Raw genomic sequence first — 20,821 nt, 5'->3', positions numbered from 1 at the left:
CTAGGGTCTTCCAAGTCCTGTAAGCACACACTAATCAAATCCCTTTAAAGCTCCCACTGAGGCCTAACCCATTGTATGCCTTTTTCAGAAAAGTGCATCTTTTCAGAAAATTTAGGAAAATATCACAAACATTTCCAAGACCTCTGAGGCTCACTTGTGTTCCCCACCACCTTGCTATATGTCTGAAAGCTTTCTGAGATACCACTGGTCATGGAAGCTCGTTGTTCATCTCATACTTACATGGCTATTTTTAAACTGGTCCATGCATGTCCTGTGACAAGCTCCAGCACTCTCCTTTTAGAAAGCTGGGCAGTTCTAATGTACCTCAATAATTTGGGATTTGGATTTTCCACACATAGACACACATATATATCTCTTGATGTGCTCCTACTTAATTAAACATTTTAATTTTCAACTGGAGATGAGGCTAAGAGGAGACGAGTTTGCAGCTAGGGCTATTACTTTTAATGTAAACAGGAAATGAATAAACATCAGAACATATCAGTGAAGAAACAGTAAATAGAAAAAAATATTATTAAATATTATTTGACTTTTTGTGGTGTGTCATTTTGTCTGTCTTAAAGAAAGATAAGACAATATCTGGAATATTGTGTCCAGTTCTGGGCCCCTCAGTTCAAGAAGGACAGGGAACTGCTGGAGAGGGTCCAGCGTAGGGCAACAAAGATGATTAAGGGAGTGGAGCATCTCCCTTATGAAGAAAGGCTGAGGGGGCTGGGGCTCTTTAGTTTGGAGAAGAGGAGACTGAGGGGTGACCTTATTAATGTTTATAAATATATAAAGGGTGAGTGCCACGAGGATGGAGTCAGGCTCTTCTCAGTGGCAAACAATGATAGGACAAGGGGCAATGGGATCAAGCTGGAACACAAGAGGTTCCACTTAAATTTGAGAAAGAACTTCTCAGTGAGGGTAACAGAGCACTGGAACAGGCTACCCAGGGAGGTTGTGGAGTCTCCTTCCCTGGAGACATTCAAAGCCCGCCTGGACACATTCCTGTGTGACCTCACCTAGGTGTTCCTGCTCCAGCAGGGGGATTGGACTAGATGATCTTTTGAGGTCCCTTCCAATCCCAAACATACTGTGATACTGTGATATGGAAGAACAGCATCCTTGATGTATTGGACTTTTATTATCTTTTGAAATAGATATTTATTTATTGACATTTTAAAGTACTTTTAAACATGTTGCACAAAGTTCTACCCGCCTTGCTGTTAGCTCTGCACAGACCCCATGTCTTGACTCTTCCAGGTTGACTGCCTCCTCACTGGGCCACAGGGACACCGGCTGCTGTGGAGCCTGCCCCTGCCATCCACCTCGTCCTCTGACTCACCCCATTACTTTTAGTCACAGTCTTGGATTTGCCACATGAGGTTTTCTGATCTGAGGGCTGGAACAATTAGCAAGAGGAACACCAGACGCAGGTGACAGCAGAACACGGTTCTGGCTCCCACAGCACTGCAGCCTGAGAAAGCCAAATGTCCAGGACACAGCTCCCCTCTCCATACAGTTCATCAATACATTATATCATGCACTGTCTTACAAGTTATTATCTCTGTCTTGCATCTGTAAAGCGTTTAAATTGGTTCATTTCAGCTATGCACTAAGCATGAACACCAGCATTTAACATTAGCAGCCTTGTGCATTCAGTTTATGCTACATATCTTTAAGTATTATGCTTGAACATTATTTCCCATATAGTACTTCAGGTGTCCTGCATAGTTAGTGCTATGATGGACTGCAGACATCCTGCTCATTAGTCCTTTATCAAGAGGTTTATCAGTGACACTCCTAGGTGATTCAACTGCATAGCTCTAATAGATTTCCTGTTCTCCAGGCCTGAATGACATTTCTTCAGCCTAAATTCTGAGGTTATACTTCTCAGAAGCAGTTTATTATCTGAAATGCAATTTGAAGTATCTTGCACACAAGCCATTGTCCACAGTCTCCTGTGCTCCTGGATCACAGGCTAAGTTTTGCTTTTGAATACTCAGATGAGTCTTAGTCCCAGAAAATTACCAATATCTATTTCACCTCTATTCTGGTGGAACTGATGGAATGCAAATCTTTCAGAATCTGGACCTCCCTCTTGATCCCACAGGATTACAGAACTTACAGGCAAGCTCAGATCTTGTTTCTTGATTCTCAACCCTGCAAACACTATGACTCTCAGAGATGTGCTTTGGTATAATTATTTGAAATGGTTTTAGCTCTGCCTCCTGGCAGGAGATTGCTGCAAGGAATGTTTAGCTTAGAGGTGAGGTTACTTTGTACTGAGAGACACAAACACATGTCCTGTTCTGCTATGAAGATGGTAAGCTCTGTGAAGGAGTCTGGCATACTGCTGTGAGCATTAATCTCTCAAATTTATTCATTTAAATCCACCAGGTATTACTTGTCAGAACCCTTAGGCACTCAAATATTTTACAAGGTTGATCGACACATATTTTTGTGTTGTTTAGGCCTGCTTACACATGTAAACCCACTTGCTTGCCTAAACCCATTTGGCATGAAGGCTCAGGTCTGTTGAACAGTCTCGGTGTGCTAAATCTGTCTAATTAATATATTTATCCAGTCACAGGAGGAAAACAATGTCTGAATCACACATTTTGCAAGAACAGTTCAAGTCATTGTAAATGACAGGTTATATGCTTAAATATAAACCAAAAGCAACTATCAGTTTGCCAAAACTAAATACTGTCAGTTCAAAAGATATTGGAAATAAAAATCAGACACATTTGAAAGGTTTGAGTAGCTGCAAAAATAAAAACTGGACTTCAAGTTGTACTCTTATCTGAAATATATTGCTTGCAGAGAACGTACAGGGAAAAAAAAAAAAGTAAAGAAAAAAAGAAAAGAACCCAAAACAAAAAATTGAAACCTCACCAAAATACACTAGAATGAGAAGAAGAAAAAAAGGGACAAACAGTTGAAAGGCTGAAAATTGTTATTTTTAGTGTTCCCAAATGCATATTTGCATATTCAGCTTTTTTCTTCTTGGTTTCTGGGAAGCAAGCAATTAAATTGCTATCTCAGCTTCAGTGTTAGTAGTCTGTACAGTTGCAGAGAAGCTAGAAAATGTCATTTTAAAAGACTTGGTATTTAGATAGTAGATAAAAATATTAATAGATCACATATCTTGAAATTCCCAAGTTTGTATTTCTAAAAAAAGTAATTAAGAACTCATTGAAGGTCTGAACACTCAGATGCTGGTTGCCTCTGCAACTACACAAAAAAGTAACTTCGTTTCCAGTTTTGCTTTTCAGAACTGTGACCTGTCTTCCCTGTTTTCTTTTCATAGCTGTGCATCTGTCCAGAAGTCCATGGATGCTGAAGACATTGAACTCTATTGGCAACTTGATTCACATAAAAAGGGTTCTATCTTCTGGAAATGTGTTGTTAATATACAGAGAAAACTGAAGACCACTACAGGCTGAACTTCTTTATATATAAGATGAGGAGGCAGTAACGCATTTGTGGGAGACTGTTGCCTACAACAAAAGTAGATTGGCCTGTTTCCACAACACCCATGCAAAATTTATTGAAATTAATATGAGTCACTGAATGGATTTCAGAACATTTTTAAGAGACATCTAAAGGTGCAGCAATTCAACTGTGTGTAATGGACTAAAAAAACTGAGGCGGTAGTGAACGGCTGTCACTGTGTAACATCAACCATTAGATTAAATGATGGGATTGAGATACACACACACACTGAGCAACCAACCAACTTAGATTTCCTTTAACAGAAATTGTGCTAACTGCAGTTCACGTTGACAATCATACAAAAATGCAGTGTCACAAACGAAACATTGTAAAATAAAGTACAGAAGTATTTTCCTATGTTAAGAATGTTTATTTTCTCACTAACTAGTTTACGGTTTTCATTGCATCGCATTCTTGGCGTCGCCACAGTGAATACACAGCAATGACAACAATGAGGCACAGGAACTGTGTATCTCACTAATATCCAAAGCAGAATTTGTTTCCAGTATTACCCACTCAGTGTGGACTAACAGCCCTCTGTTACTACTTATTCGAAGTCTGTTGATTTAGCAGAACGTAACGCCTGCCATGCTCACTGTGGGCTTCGCCAGCCATCCCCACACCTGAGGGGCCCGAGGCTCTCTCCAGCCGTGCTTTAACACTGTTTTCTCTACGAGCCATTTAGAAGAGCCAGACCGGGCTCTGTAACACGGTGTTGCTGTGTTCCTCAACACATTCAGCGCTGCAAAACTCCTAAGAGAGCTCACAGGACGCTTGAGAAATTAACGTTGGAGGTTTGCCCGCCTAAACTCCTTTAACTCAAGCACTGGGCGCCTCCGCCCGCCCAGCGCCCGCTCCGGCAGCGCGGATCCACCCCGGGGCCTCCCCCGGCCGCCGCCGTTCTGTGCGCACGCGGTGCAGTGCTGCCCCCCAGCCAGTCCGGCTACGCATCGGCCCCGCGGGCGCCGAAGCGGCACCCAGCCCGCACTCAGCAGTGTTTGATGTTGCTTTGTTCCCTCCCCCACAGCGATCCCAAACTCCCGTCCCAGCGCGCTTATTTCTTCCCGCCTCTCAAACCAGCTTCCTGCCCCCGCTGCCACCGCTTCTCACCAGCCGCTCCCTCCCGCACCCACCCCGCCGCTGCCGCTTCGCGGGAGGCCCGGGACGGTGGCGGGGGGCGGCCCGCGGGTGACCCTGATTGGTGCAGCCGGCGCACGTGGTCCCGCCCTCACGCCTCGGCGCTGGCAGCGCGGCGGACGCCGCCGCGGGACACAGCACGGCACAGCGCGGCGCTCCGCGCACCGCTGTGGCGAGGAGGGAAGCCGGACCGGTGGGAAGGTGAGTCCAGGGGCGGCAGCCCCCGTGCTGTGTGTAGTGGGCGGGGGAGCTAGGCTCACTGGCTCCCTCGGCGGTCGTGCCGCCGCTCCCGACCCGTTGGGGCTGTCGGCTGCCACGGCGCCCGAGGGAGGAGCTCTCCGGGGCAGCGGGTTAACGATTAACTCCACAGCGGCGTCCGTCGCTTCGACCCCAGTGCTGGGAGCGCCGTGTGCGCCCTGGAGGTGCCGGGCCGAGGCAGCCCGGTCTGTGCCCTCGAGGGGAGGCGGCTGTTCCCGGGCGGGCGGGGGCGGCCGCTGCTGGAACCCGCGGAGCTCCGCGGCCGCGGAGTGCCGTCCACCGGGCGGCTGGGTTGGGGCGAGTGGTGGATCTGGCAGCGCAGCGCAGCGCAGCCCTCCTTACCGGAGCGGCGGGGTGGGTCCCGGCCCTGCAGTCACCCCGGGCTGGAGGCTTTGCTCTGACAGTGGCCCGAAAGCCCGTGCCCCACCGGGAGCCGCTGGTGCAGCCCGGCAGCGGTCGTTCCTCCTGGAAGGATTCTCCGGGCAGCAAACGTTAAGCAGATTTACTGGTCTCCTTCCAACACAGTGTTTTAGGGGTAACCTTGACAGTCCAGTGAAACGGCCGCCGCAGCCTTCCCTGCCTTTTGTTTGAACGAGCTTTGCTAATGGAAAAGTAAAACTTAGAACATCTGTCTTGTTTATCCTCTCGTGTTGCACTGGTGCTACTGAAGCCTGAAGTTCAAGGAAATATTCACCATTGTTTAGAGAAATATATTACTCTTTTTTCATTTTATTTTGCCCTCTCAGGGGAGTTTATGTTTTAGGAGTTACATCACTTTGCAAATCCTTCTTTCGTTCTCTAAATACAAGCTGTCTCTTAGGATGTGTTCAGCTTGGCTGTTTTCCTTTTGTAAGTCAGAACAAGTGTTACAGCTTTTCCTTGCTTCAACGGGCTCCGCAGACCCATCACACCTCTCTTAAGAGTTTTAAGAGTCATTGCTTGTGTGATGGGAGTCATCTCTCATCTCTTTGTGCTTAACTGTTACCGAGGTGGGCAGGACCTTACCCGTTTCCACCCTGAAATACTGGAAGTTGCCAATATGGTATCTTGATTCTCTTTTGGTTATGATATCTAATCAAAGCTGCAGTATCTAGCTGTAGAGGAGATCTCTGACCCGCTGTTTCTGTTATAAGAGAGGAATAGGCAAAGGACAGGGAAGTTGTACTTTGCTGGTAATGCACTGAATTAGCAAGTCATAAGTTTTTTTTCCACGTTTGTAGTTTCCAAGGACCTTTTGATTCCTGAATTTTTCTGTAAATGTAGTTAGCTATTTTAATGAGACCTTAAAAACTCCAAATGTGGTGGGTTTTGATGTAACAAGCACAAAAGAAGTACTTGGGGTAGTTTATGACTGTGAATAATCATGATGGTGAGTTGGGAGTTTTTTTCACAGCCTCTGTGAAATAAAATTTTACACTTTCTTGCTCCTAGGAAGGATGGTCCCCTGTGGGGTTGATGGTAGTTTGCTTGATAAATTACTTGGAAAAGGTCTCTTTCAGTGAAATGTTTTAGGGCCTTTCTACCTGGGGCAATGCAGTTATGGGGTAGCCATGCCACACTAATTTATTGTGTGCGTACTCCTGACTTTAAGAATATGTCTCAAAAGTTGGAGAACACCTTTAAAGATGCACCAAGATAAATCCATGAAGAAAAAAAATACTGTGACATTTTCAGAGAGGAATGAAAGTGCAATTTTTGGGAGATAGCCCAATCACCATTTTGTGATAGCTTCCCCAGGTAAAGGGATTTCCAGGTGGAAGTAAGTCTGTGAAGAATTGTGCTGTGCAAAGTAAGTGATGGTTTACCCCTGTGTATTTGCTGTGGGAACTGAGGTTATTTTCACCCACAGATGTTGATCTCTCATCTCCATTTCATTTATCTTCATGTTTCTTAGTGTGCCTCTAGACATGGTCTGGATCTGAACATCTGAAGTCAGGAAAGTGTGACGATGGCACAGTAACATGTACTCTAGAAAGCAGAAAGAGAAATATTTTATGTGTGTTGTTTGTGTTTTTTTTTCTTCCAGGCATGTATTCATGTCACCTCACTCTTGTGTGCATGTGTGATTTTTTTAGACAGTGAGACTAATATAAAAATAAGGTATTTATAAAATCCCTAGAATGAAGGTGGTTTTGTGTTTGGTTCTCCCCCCCCCCCCCATCAGTAGCATTTTTTTTCATTGCACTACTTCAGACTACTCATACTTGAAGTTTACTTCTTAAATAAGATGAATTAATCAATAGATACTTCTGTTGTTTGTTCTGGTAGTGGAATGAGGCATACATTTTAGAGAACTTTAAAATACCTTTTTATTAAAAAAATGCAGTTTTAAAAATTATATGGGATAGGATGACTTGTGTTTTATGAATAAAATTCTGTGAAATGCTGACTCTGGAAAATAGTAGCTGTTAGTCTGTTTTGAGGGGAGGTATGCTGTCCAAATAATACTGCATTTGTTTGTTCTTTCTTTTTTGTTCCTTTGTAACTTAATGTTCCCTTCCAGTGTACAGCTGGTAAGTTAACATTGCCAAGGTTGTACAAAAGTGTTTTAATTACAGTTTTGGAAGCCTATGTTTGGATAACATGATGGTAAGACAAATTGATTCCTCTTGTTTTCAACCAAACAGGAATTCTATAGCTAATGTGTGTACAGAGACAAATCAGGCCCTTGAAGAGAACACTTGATTTGCTTAGTCCTTGATTGGCAGTCTCTAGTGACGTTGGAAATTTGAAAAATGAATGAATTAAAAAATCTTGGCATTAATTTGTATTGTAGCCAGATATGCTAGTGGGTTCATTATATGCTTGGGATAAGACTGCAGCAGGCAGTGCTGTGTTAACTGTATAGAAACGTGTTAAAATTTAGGCTTTTGGTTTGACTACTTCTTGTTGTTCTGAGTCAGGACACACAAACAACAGTAAACGTAGGATCTTATCAGTGCTAATAAACATTATCTGATTGCTTCTTGTGTAGCATTTCTTGTTACACAAATCTTTAACCGGGAACAACTAAACAATTTTTTTTTTTTTTGTATCCCAGACAAATGTCTTAAACTTGAAGAGGAGAGCAAACTAACCACAACAATTCAAAACAAGAAATATGTTACCAAGAGAAGGGACTGTTGCTTTTCCTGCCCAAATGATGCCATGGAACATTTATACTTGGATGTGAAGGGGGCAACTCTGGTTTTAGGGGGCAGGGGGAAGGACATTGCATCTTGCTGCTCTTTTTTTTCATTTTTTTCTTCCTTCTGAGTAACCTCATATCAAAGAAATGAATGATGCTTTCTCAGGGAGCAAATGCGTTTCTGAGGCTATATATAGCAGAAATGAAGTCTTGTAATGTTCTCACTGAGTACTCGAGGGGAGGAAAGACACCAGGCCATTTTACAGAATCATTGTATTCAAATACTTTCAAAACTGCCAGTGCCCTCCGTCCATCCCAGAAAATCTTTTTCTGGTGGTCTATTTGCTTTTTCCAGTATGCATTTGTTGGAGGCCAAGTTGACTTTTGGCATGTGTTGCTCATTGTGACACTCTAGAGCTCATAGTTGAACACTAAGGTTTTTTCCACCTAAAGTTTAAGCAGAGATCCTCTGTACCTGAGGCCTCTAACACAGACAGTGCTGTGAGGCTCTTTTGTCATAAATATAAATGATACTAATTCCTTTGCAAAAGGGATTGTGTGACTGCAGGTTAGCTCAAGAATATTATGTGTACCTACTTTCCCTTTCATAATTTTTCTTTGGCAGATAGCGTTGTCAAAGATTCCCAGCTGTGGTGGAATGCTGCAGGCCCGGGAGCAGTTTGGACCATAATGTTCCTGTAGGGGTAGACTGTGTTATTTATGAGATGGGACTTATGTTGGATTTCTGATGCTTGAAAGATTTAGGTTTTTATACAAGTGTGTGTTTAATGTTGTGAGCTTCGGGTGTTTATGTGCAGATCGCAGTTAGTGGTAATGCAGCATCAGTACCTCCAAGGGAAAAAAATCTGGACGTCTGATCTATAACATTTTCATTTCCTTAATAAAACAGGAGTGTTATGAGCATTTAAGATTGCTCAGCTGTGCAGAATTCTTACCAATGGTTATGAACGTGAGTTATCAGAAGTTTTACTGTCATAAGCGGATGTGGATTAAAGTCCAACACTGAAACTAAACTTCTTTCTTGCCCTTTGAGCTTGGTTCTAGTCTCGCAGTAGACGTGAAAGCAGTACCAGCTCAAGGGTCTTTTTCTCCACTGCCCCTTGACTATCTTGTATGGCAAACTCCAGATGCTTTCCATTCATTAGCTTTTCTTAGAGATTGCATGTGATTTTTAGATCTGTAAAGTTTCCAAGTAGCATAAAACTCAGGTGGTGTAGTTACAGCCAGATTTATTAATAATAGGGGAAAACCTCAAATGAGATAGGAGGGACGTTGCGAAACAGGTTCCTGAATAGGTTCAGTTTGTCTTGTCTCTGTGTAAACCAGTTCAGTTAAACCCATATCAGTAATAAGTAATAAACTTCCTTGGAATTAGATTTCAATTGAAAAAGTTAACTTACTCCTACTTCAGTTAAACTGAAGCAAAGTAAACCTGGTTAAATCATGAATAAAATTGTACTGCTGTGGAAACAATTCCTTTTGCTTCAAGCATCACTGTAATGTAAGATCACTAGTGTAACTTTTATAGAATTTGGTACTTGACTGCAATTCATCTGCAAAAAGTACCTTATAAATACTTATAATTTCTTCTTCAGAACTGTGCTGGCCAACAAGCTTGTTATATATGCACTTTGGTTTTGGGTCTCCATTGCACAGGCAGTTCTGTGCTATGCATGAAGGCTATTTTATAAAACACTGTCTGGTATCTTGCAATTGCTTGCTCACAGAACCAGAACTGTAATTCTCGAAGTTTGCTTACAATTTTTTTCAGGACTGTTGAAGTGCAAAATTGGAAAGTGTTTCAGTTCCATTTCTACCTTCCCACTTACTGGTGTATTTTGGAGGAGGGGAAGAACAAACACTTGGCCATATGCAATCCACACTTGGAAACTCCCACTTGGTAATTAATAGAAGTTCTAGGATGTTCACAAACTTCCTCTTGAATTGCTTGCTTTTCTGGGCTGTTCCTGAGCATATCAGCTTTCTTCATTTAAAGGAGGCACAATGCTCAAGTCATGATTGTTAGTCATATATACAAAGAAATAATATGGTCAATTATTGACAGATTAGTATTACTCTGTTAGAATGAGTTCCTGTTAGTTGTTTGTTTTTTGTTTTTTTTTTTTTTTTTTTTAGCTTGTATGGCAGCTTCCTGACACTGTAATGAAGTGTCCAAATGTTCTGATTTGTCCAGAAGTTAATGCCTAGTATGTTATCATGTTTGTTACTTCTGGATAAACACTTCAGCTGGTTTTGTGGAGTGACAGTGTGTTCATTGTAGATTGAAAACACCTCTACTCTTTGACAGCATACACTTTGCTATTCTGTAAGAGTGGGCCATTAGTCTTTTAGGCAGCATGTGCTCACGAAGGGATTGCTGCGCAGAGATGTGCTTCACTTGTGCCTGGCAATGCCAAGTGCCTTCTTACTGGCTTCCTGGTGGCCGTCAGTTCCTTGCTGATGTGCAACTACAGCAGCTGGGCCATGTAGCTGTAGCCTTTGCCACTTCCCTTCACTGAATGCAAGTTACAAGATGCAAAGAGACAAAAAAAGTGTCTGGTGTTACTATGTATCTGTCCTCTGGGAAAGACCAGCAAAAGAACTTCCATTCAGCTACGCCTGGTCTCTTAAACACAGGTTTAGAGATAGGTGTTTAAACTTAGAAGTCACGACTTAATTTTGTCATTTTAAAATCTATATGTCTACAAAAGTGATTGCATGAAGAAAACAATCTGACTTAAAAGTACAAAAAAAGCCCAAACAAACAAAAAACATCACAGAACAGCTGAGGCTGGATGGGACCTCTGAAGGTACTTTTTTGCAGATTTATTGTACTTGTCTCTTTAGAAAAAAACTATGTTAAGATTAGCTTTTTTTGGTTTGTTTGTTTTGGAAGATATAGAAGGGAAACTGCTGCTTGTAAATTCAGATGTTCACCAGTTAAGGCAGAATATAAAACTTCGGAGACTTTGTTTTGTTCTTTCCTATTTATTTTATTTTAAGCTGACATGTGAGTGAGGTCAGGGAGGCATTCACAGGTGGAATAGAGTTCTTGATTTCTAGACCTGAAATTTTCCTAACTTATATTTTTTTCTGAGCCATCTTAATTGGGACTTTTCAGTCTTCCATAGGCATGTTTGAGAAATGTTGATGTTACTTTTTTCCTGTTTACCTGTGGCTTCTTACCTTAGTGCTTTGCTCTCCTGTTGGCAGGTTGCATTAACAATCCATACTGTATTAGAAATGGTAGAAGGATGATTCAGTTTCTAGGCAGAGGGAATGGAGTTCTTAGTTACTAGATCTGAAAAATGTAAAATTGTGCCCAAACTATTTATTTTGGTCTTTATCAGTACAGAAGTTCAGTTTCAGTATAAACACACTTTCAGTACGTTATTTGGGAAAGGATTATTCTTGACTGGTTTTAATAAAATTCCAACTTAAAACAATTGATGTGTCAATTGTTCATTTAATTTTTCAAAACATGAATTTTACTGTAGCCTATATGCATTTGCAGCTGTTCAGAAGTCACTGTGTAGAAGAGCAAGGAATGATTCACCAGTGCATGAAGTGCTGGATACTTCCCACATCGCTGGTAGTGTACTAAGATTGGTATTTGAAAAATGCAGCCAAGACTGCATATTTACATTTTTTTAAAATAATTTTTCTGCATGACAAACTGTGTAGTTTGACTATGTTATGTTGACAGACTGAAGTTGCTTTAAGGTAGGGTATTCAAATCACTTTCAGTTTACCAGGGCCTGAAATCTGCATACCAAAATTAATGAAAAGTGTGTTTTTTGAAGATTCTGGCTTAATGGAAATTAAAGGCAGGGTTGTAGTTGACTTCACTGGGACTTGAACAGAGCAGGTAAACATGCTTTGTCCCATGGAATTGCTTTACTTTTCTATCTCCTATGTATTTGGGTAGGTATCAGACATTCCTTTAATGTTTTTATTATGGGACTATGTGACATATGTTTTTAGTCACATATGACTATGTGACTAAAACTATGGGACCAGGTGACAAATGTTTCTCAGGTGCTAAGACTATAGTTAGGGTATAAAATCTCTTATTGAAATACCCAGATCTAAGATCAAGGATTTTTCTTATGGTGGCTGGTTGTATTTTACAAAACTGTTAATTAACCTTCAGTTAGATACAAATTGTGGTTCAATCTGTGCTTAAATCTAGAGTTTCTTATGTCAGGTCTTGCCTTGGCTCCAGTGAGGTTACACTGTCTGCTTCAGGCACCTGATCATCCCCTGACCTCAGGTGTCAGCGTTTCCTGTCTAGTCAGTGGAAGGAGTTGGAAGCCTTGAGGGCGTTAACCAGAGCATTGTGATGTTTCATGAAATAGTAATGGCATTACTTCAGTGAGCAGTATTAGAAAGCATAAATGCAAATAGCTTTTAAATGAGTTGGAAATAAGGCAATACTGTTTTGTGGCTAGATGGTGTTAGGTGATGCTAGCTCTGTCTGTTGGGTTGTATCCCATTTACACATCTTAGCATGTCAGCATCCCTGCATGACCCAATTTACCAAGGTAATGCTGAGCTGTGGAGGGTTCTTGTCCCCAGCCCAGGGGATCAGTTGCATGGGGGTGTCTCTTGAGAAAGCTTTTTGAAGGTGACAGAACTCGGTGATCTGTGAAGTTTCTCAGGATGAAGGTGGGACCTGTATTTTTAATAGCTTGATGGGATCTCAAATGTGATATTTAACATCTTAAAAGTAAAACCTGTGTGCCCAATATAATCTTTTCACTTAAAGCGCTTATCTGACAGAAGCCCTTAAAGGAATAAGAAATTGAAATGCCTATACCTTGGTTAAGGAATCTAGTAGATGTGAGCTATGTATTGGGCAACTTCAGATCCTTAGAAGAATTACAGAAAAGATGTCTAGTTTCAAGTTCTGTTCAATTACTAGACAATGTTTCAATTTAGGGGACAAGAAGTATGCAGTTAAAATACTTTGGTAGCTTTTTTTTTAAATATAAGAATTGTGCATCTTAACCACATATTGGAGTTAGTAATGTCATGTAAAATAAAACTGCCTTTTTTTTTGTGGAGGTTATTCTTGCAAAAGAGACAGTAATGTTTCGGAGTGAGAGAATAAGTGCTTATTATGGGCCTTGTAAATTCCTTTTTCATAGTTCCAGATGTTTGTGGATCCAATCCTACTTCTAGTTACTTATGTATAGATCTTCTGATTAATTATTTTTATAGAGATAAGTAGTTATGCATGAGAGTGTGCAGGTCCAGTCTGAGGCAAGGCTTGATTCTGTTGTCCTCAGAGTGCAGTAACAGTGCTGCCGCATCTCTATTAGAGAAGTGATAACATGTTTGGAACTCTGCTTCCTCTTCCCTGTCACTAGTTTATTAGGGAGCTGACTGACTTTTCTGGTTATTTGGGTAAATAAAACTCAGAAATTTCCAGTGGTATCAGACACTTGTTTATTTCATGGTGTCCCCTATAGAAGCTTGTGAAGCAGCATATAGTCAAGATGCTTGTTTCAAATGGTAGTATCTGCTGTTTTCAGACTATTTATCTGAAACCTTGGAGTAGCTTTAAATATTGACTGGTTTGTGTGTGTGAAAGTAGTCTTGTTATTAATTCAAAAGCTAACTGTGTACGGTTTGGAATTTGTTCTTCATATTCCATTTGGCTCCTGGGAAAATGAAGGAATTGGTTGTCTTTGATGGTACCCCAGGTGTGGCGGTGAGTGCTCGGTGAGGCTTCCTTCCAGCTCTCTCTTGGGCAGCGATGGGGCTGAGGAACACAGACCTGTAGCCCTGCGGCACTGACCTGCTGTTCAGCAGCACCCAGCACCTGGGGTCCCACAAGTGCTGACCAGGTGCTGAGCTCTCCCACATGCTTGTGAGCTGGGTGGGCTGAACCATCATTTGCTGCTGAAGTAAGTGACCTTAAGTGAGTTGCTTACAGTCATATTATAATTTAGTGGTAAAACTGTGATAATAATGCATCTTTCTGTTTCCATTTTCGTAGATGGCCACTGTATCAGACTTTATCATTAAGCAGTTCAGTAAAAGACTTGAAATCAACTCAGTGTGCATTTCGAGTCCCTTGGTATTTGAATTTGTGGATTTATGCCATTGGGAATCTTGCCCAGTTGGTAACACAAACTTCTCCTTTCTAGTTCGTAAAAAACCAGTTACTTAGGTTTCTAGAGTAAAATAGACATTGACATATATGCGCTATTACATTTTCTACCTCTTTGTGTGTATGTTGTGTCTTGCTCAGTAGTCTGACATAGTTTGTGCATGTACCCTGTTTCTGCACCAGAAGGAAATGAAATTTCACAGGTGGAGCAACAGAAGCCACCCATGTGAAGGTGTCTGGGTGGACAGGTTTGGTAGCCAGAGTTAAATGAGTGCATTGGCTCACTTCCTGCTAGTGTCGAAGCTGTAAATCCAGGGTTACTTTTCTGTATGTTCCTTACACTATGTGGATTTATTTTGTGTTCTTACAACATAGGCTTATCTGAACTTCAAGACATGCTCAGCTTTGATGTGAGTGCTCATATTCATTTTTGCCTTTATTGTTTCAGTGTTTCCAACTCCCCCCCAACACCTTCCATAGAGATGGTATGACATAGAGGTGACAATTTATGTCTGTTATGGCTTTGAAAGGGAACCTTCTTCTTCTGAAAGGGGGGAAAACATATAATTTTGCTGGTAGTAGAGAAAAATCCTATTAATTTTGTTCAGTGAGCTACCCTGTGCGGGGAGGTGGTGGGGAGAGGAGGCAATGCAGTACAGGTACCAGGGACTGGAAAAGCAGAACCCAAAGTATGATATAATGTGTAATAATAACTTGTTCTGAATTAACTCTTCTGGAAATTGAAAAGAGAGATTATGGGACTTGCAGAAAGTGCAGCAGTCCCCCTGTAAACATGTCTGAGATGGGAGGAGATGAGACCTCAGTGCCACTGAAACAAGGCAGGTGCACCAAGTAGCCTTCTTCACACTGAGGTGTGGAAGCTGTTGGAGATGTTCCTCTGATTAATGAACTGGTAGCACTGGTTCCGCTGTCCTCCTCAGACAAGGGTTATCCCTGTGACCTGGTCTCAGCTGTGTGTTACTCTGTCTGATCTCACTCTTTATTTTTTTCTGCATTTGTAATTTTGCCAATTCTTTCAGCATTTCTCGTTTTCTTGTCATTCTTTGTATGTGTCTTTAATCACCAGGCTGCTCTGTTTCAAACTGTATTTAGCAGTCCCTTGGGATGACTTAAAGGACTTAGTAGGTGTATATTTCACTGTCATGCCTCACCTTAAACATGAGCTTCTGCATCTTTGGACAAAAAAAAATTGACTAGAGACTGCTTTCCTTCACTGGTAGGTTAGTTCTCCGCTTTCCTCATAAATAATCAGATTTTTCCAGGTTATCTTGAAAACAAGGTATGTTTTGGGGAGAGTAAAATGACATTTCCTTTCTAGCTCCCTTTTCTCTCTACTTGTCATTTTTTCCTTCCCTTTCACAAAGTTTGTTCTTGTGAGGGTTGCGTACTTTAAACAAAACAATGAAGTTACTGCTGATAAAGGATAAAAGATAAGCATTCTGTAAATGCCACTATGGTATTTTCTGGGTCTTTCCAGTTATGTTGTTACTCTATGTGACAGGAGGACGTGAAATACTTCACACACGTTGTGTAAATAATAGCTGTCAGGAATAAACGCTTTTAAATTAGCAGAACTGGATACTTTGTTCCAGGAAATCTGAAAATGAAACGCTGTAAAAAGTGTGGATAGAAGAGCTGAATGGAGGGAGGGCCCTGGAATTATATTAGGCAGGTAACCATTTGGTTTCTCCTTATGCTATAGTGGAGTAAAAAAAGGCAATGCTGTGCCAGCACTGAAGGGTCACTTAAAATAAGTAAAAGACAGATTTGAGGTGGTGTGTACTTGCTGCCTCAGAGTAGGGTGATGGCAAGTCTAATATATATTTTAATACTGTGGAGACTATTCTGTACGTAATTAAGCTTAAAATTGGACCAGTGTACATTCAAAGGCAAGAGAAATAGATGTCTTAGTTATCTTTTAGTCTTTCATTGAAAGGAGCAATTGATTTCAGTTTAGGATTATCTGTATAACAAGATGATAGAGTATGTTAAAGGGTTGCTTTCTCTTCTAGTTGGTGTTTTTCCTTGTTCTAAAAAGTTTGAGCACTTCAAATACTGGTACTCTCATAATACTGAATTTTCTATTGTGCTTTAAAAATATTAGGGATTAACTTTAGAATGTAATTTGTTAATTAGATATTTATCTATATCTGAGACCTCTGCTTTTTCAGAGGTGAACTTGTATCTCTGCATGTCCATAATGTGCTGCTTTTTTGTTTGTTTAATGATTGATATTAATTTGAAATGTGGGACTTCAGTCAAATTTGAGTTGTTTTAACTTCAGATATCTGTAAAAATATAGTCTTATAGAGTATGGAGCTCAATAAAACCAATGATCTGTTTGTGAAGCTTCATTTTAATACCACCAGCACACAGAAGACCTTAGAGTGGAAGTCATCTGAGCACTATTACATTTGGATTGACAATCTAGAACCTGGTAGATGATTTATTGATCAGTCTGCTGTGTTGATAGAATAAATACTAATTCTTCTGTCTTTGGACTGAATGGACAGTTGAGGCAAAAAGCAGTTCTTGGAAGATTTTTGGAAGGTTTATTAAGAGTAGACCCTTGCTTGATACCGGGTAGAAATATTTTAATTCTGTTTTTGTTTTTTATGAAATTTTTCCTTCCTACAATAAGTAAATAGTCTCAGGTATATAAATGAGCAACTGAAAATAATGAGTTGCAAAGAATTCAAAATATGCATCTGACTGTTAGGGCTATACCCTCATTTTTATAATATCATCCTAACTTAAAAAACATCTTACTTTTTCACTGGCTGTGCAGATGGACATAAAAATTGGTCTTGGAAGGAAGAATGAAACATCACTAGGCATGGTAGCTAGAAGCACAGAACGCACTTAACTCGGTCCTTCTCAATCTCAAAAATCTCTTGTGCATTTAGAAGCAGCTCTCATATGATTTATCTTTTGACAAACTGGTATTATTACAAAAATGAAAGCCTTTTAAAAAGTTGTGAGAACAATATTTGTACCATGCTGTGTGTCTGCACTCATGGCTCTTGCATTATAGATGCTGATTTTTCCAGAGTTGCCCATCCTTGCAAACTTCCTGTAGGAAATCTTGAAGAAGGCTTCAAATAGTAGTAGATCCTGTAGCCCTTAAGACATGTATACTCTGCAAATGAAATGCTTGTTTTGGGTTTTGTTTGTTTGTGTGTGTGTGTTTTTTTTTTTTTTCTTTCAGACAAATGGAGGGTGTTTTTTGTTTTTGTTTTTTAAAGAAAAAATCCTAAGAATTCCCCCCCCCACCTCCAGAGTGGTTTGGGAGATTAACTTTGAAAGTTTAGTTGACTCTGGTTTTCATTCTTTGAAAGCTTTCTAACATACAAACAGGAATAATAAAGATTTTTAAGTATTGCAGCCCTGATAGAATCCCACTTTTTAAAAGCATTTGGCACTGTTGGAATTTTAATGAAAATATCTGAACTTGTGGAAAGCTAAGTTCAGGTATTGTAGCAGAGAATGACCAGAAGAAAGCATACATAGTTATGTCATGTATCCAGTGTGTCATTAGACCCTTTTAATGGTGGTGTTCAGTGGTTCTCTTGGTTTTTTTGAAACTTTTCTGCCTATCTGTATGTGTTGAGATTCATCAGTGACATAATTGTACCTTTTGTGCTGGGTATAGTCAGTTTATATTTTGGCTCAGCATCACTTCTCAAATACATACTGTGTACCTGCATTGCACATAAAGACTATTTGTAACACCGAAAAAAAAAAAAAAAAAAAATACTTGCCAAGGCTTGAATTCAGAACTTCAAGTTTCTGGTGTGTGTTTTGTGTGGTGTGTTTTGTGATTTTGTTGTTGTTTGTTTGTTTGTTTTTTGCTATGTCTTGAGAATCAGTTGTGAAACTGCAGTGAGGAATGTGGGTCCTGCTTTGACCTGAAGTGTTGATGAAGATGGAAGAATTCTGTAAACCAGGAAGTCTGTTTTAATGACTACAACTTGCCATATTCAAATATCAGAAAGTTAGCGTTGTGATGATTAACATAACTGATCCTTGCCAGAGCAAAAATTATGAAAATTATTTGCAAAGCAGATATGTGCAAAATTGAATGAGTCTTCCTTATTGGCTTTGTGGGATATGGATAATTTTTCATTTGGTTGGATTTCTTTTTTTTTTTTTTTTTTATATTGTGTTTAATGTATTAGTGATACTATCTAGGATAAAATGCATGGCTGAGTCCTCCCTGCATACTGGGAGAGCTACTGGAAGAGTGGTTAAATATAAAGAATTATCTGTGAGGCTTTAACTACCTGTCCTGAAGATCTCTCTCAGGGATTTCTCTAGTTGTTGAACTTAATGAGCACAGATCATCATTAACTTTAAAGATACTATATACAGGATCGTGGCTTGCCATTGAATGCAGCACATTTATGGGTTTTCTTCCTCTTGAAGGAAGAAACTTCTATTTTCTTGTAAATCTGTCCGTGTTACACACTTGTCTTCACATGAAAATTAATAAGACCGCCTTTCCTTCTCTTCTTTCCTCCTTCTCAATTTTACTTCTCATAATTCTTATCGTGGTGTCATGCACCTGGATTGCCTTTTATCTCCTGTTCCCTCCAACAAACTTCACTAGGCTATGAATGGTTGAAAAGATGGTAGTTGCAGCAGGATGCCTACTCTGTTTACAGCATGATTAGTTTGGAAATTTAGTATTAAAAGCAGAAGACTTTAAGGAAGGAAAAGTGTTAAGCTATCAGCAAAAATGTACAAAACTTTGATGTTTAACAAGGTGTAGAATGCAGTGAAGAGTACTGATCACAGAAGAATATTAATAACAGTAATCTGAATGAGATTTAACAATTCTAGGACAAGCTTCTAGTTGATGAAAAGCTGTTTAAAAGTACTTCCCTTTTGACTTCAACATACACTCTCACAGCTGTGCCTTTCCCACTGTATCATAGCAAGGCTCAAAACCCCTGAGTTAAGCCATTTTTCTTTCCTTTCAGAAATGAACAGAGGAGAGAATTGTGTTTCTGGTGAAGTCTAGAGATGCGTACGAGAAAATACTAGATCTGAATTGTTCTTACGGCAGTTGTGAAAAGGCATCAGAGAAATAAATAATTCTATTGTATAGCAGCAAAGACAACAAAAGGACAGTAAACATTTGGGTTTGATCTTGAATCTGATTTAGGTAGTTTATTTAACAAGGCTATCTGCTTTTAGAGCAGGAGAGCAGGAACTTGTGGCAATTATAAGATGAGTAGCAATTTTAAGTTCCCATGTGTGCTTTTCTCAGGTGTTTGTACCTTGGGCTTACTGGGTGTCAAATACCTTGAAGTGGTTTACATATTTGCAAATGCTTAAAGGAATGCTGCATACATACTCAGCAAACTCTTCTCCTTTATTTTAGGCAGTCTTACAGGTATCAAGGTAGTCTTATAAGGCACCTAATATGCTGGTACACAGATAGCACATCTCAGTGTGAACACAGCTGTACAAGCTGTCTGCTTGACTGCAAAATAAGATCCCGAGAATGTTGAGTCCTCCTAAAAAGGCAGAGAAAGCCTGGTGGTGTTTGAAGGACCTAGTTCTTTCTGCATGTGAAACATAGCTAGTCTTGTCTTTGTAGTGCAAGGGAGGAGAGAATTGAGCAGCCTTCCTGTAAGAGCTTCATAGTCCATGCTGACTGGTTTTGAGAGTGTTGCATGAAAAAATCCTGCAATCTGCTGGCAGACTAATGGTTTAGTCAGGGAGTAGGGCTGAAGTCTACTCATAATCTGAGTGTTGACAAATATGAGAACGAAAACCAAATTACATAGGTTTGGAGGGAAGGTGAAATTTGTCTGATTTCATCGTCACTGAGGACAGCAGTAGCAGCCAGAATAGCCTGTTGATTTCAAGTATACTGTGGTGTTGATTTAAAAGCCCCTGAAGAGGTAGAACCACATAAGTTTGTGAAACTCAGGTAACTTGAAGAGGTTGCAGGTGTTGGTTTCACATGAGCTCTCTGTTCTCTGTCTCACCTAGATCCCTTCTGTTCATGTTTTGAAGTTATATCCGGATTGTGCCACCAACTTCAGTTGTGTGTAATTGCAGTGTTATAGATTTTCCCCCTGTCCCCTCTCCTTAAATAAAGGTAACTACTGTTATTGTTGCAAGTGTGTTGCTGAGTAATAGCAATGAGGGCATTTATCAAAACTGTAAAACTGCCCTAGATTGCTCTCATCAAACACTGATTTTCAAACAAGATGGATTTATGGTTCTTCTCTTACAAAGTATTAAAAAATGCAGTCTACTAATATATTTGAATTGGAAGAAATAGGCTTAAGGATCTGGTTAGTTTAAGAAGTTTTTTGCAAGTGAAGTTATGTCAAACGTGACAGTTGGTCACTTCTCTGTTACCTTTTCTCCTTCAGGGAGCATACCCAAAAAGCCAGTAAATGCAGACTTGTGTGGATCAGATCGGGTAATGTTCCAAGGGGGTGGCATTCAGCTCCAATGCTTTGCTCCTAATTCCTTTTCTTCTGTATGATCTGCATAGTGCTGTCCCTCCCTCTCCACTTCAGTTATGTACTGAAGATCCAGAAATGGGGGAATTTGATCTCCTGTGTCCGCTAAGATCTTTATTTCTTCTTTTTTTGTGTTGTGGTTGTAAAATGCAA

General features: G+C 40.3%; 1 protein-coding gene across 3 annotated transcripts in view; it reads left to right on the top strand.

Annotated features, from left to right (window-relative positions):
- The first annotated feature begins 4,525 nt into the window (after positions 1-4,525).
- STXBP6 (syntaxin binding protein 6) overlaps positions 4,526-20,821 on the top strand; it is a 128,425-nt gene continuing 112,129 nt past the window's right edge. For 2 of the 3 annotated variants that reach the window (XR_011739372.1, XM_065839815.2), the window contains exon 1: positions 4,690-4,839. The gene's annotated coding sequence lies outside the window, so the exon portion shown is untranslated. Of the gene's footprint in view, positions 4,840-20,821 lie in introns of all 3 variants that reach the window. The other variant, XM_065839817.2, reaches the window with a different exon arrangement.

This window comes from Patagioenas fasciata, chromosome 5 (assembly GCF_037038585.1).
Source record: "Patagioenas fasciata isolate bPatFas1 chromosome 5, bPatFas1.hap1, whole genome shotgun sequence".
NCBI classification, from domain to species: Eukaryota; Metazoa; Chordata; class Aves; order Columbiformes; family Columbidae; genus Patagioenas; species Patagioenas fasciata.
This window is presented reverse-complemented; position numbering and strand designations above follow the sequence as displayed.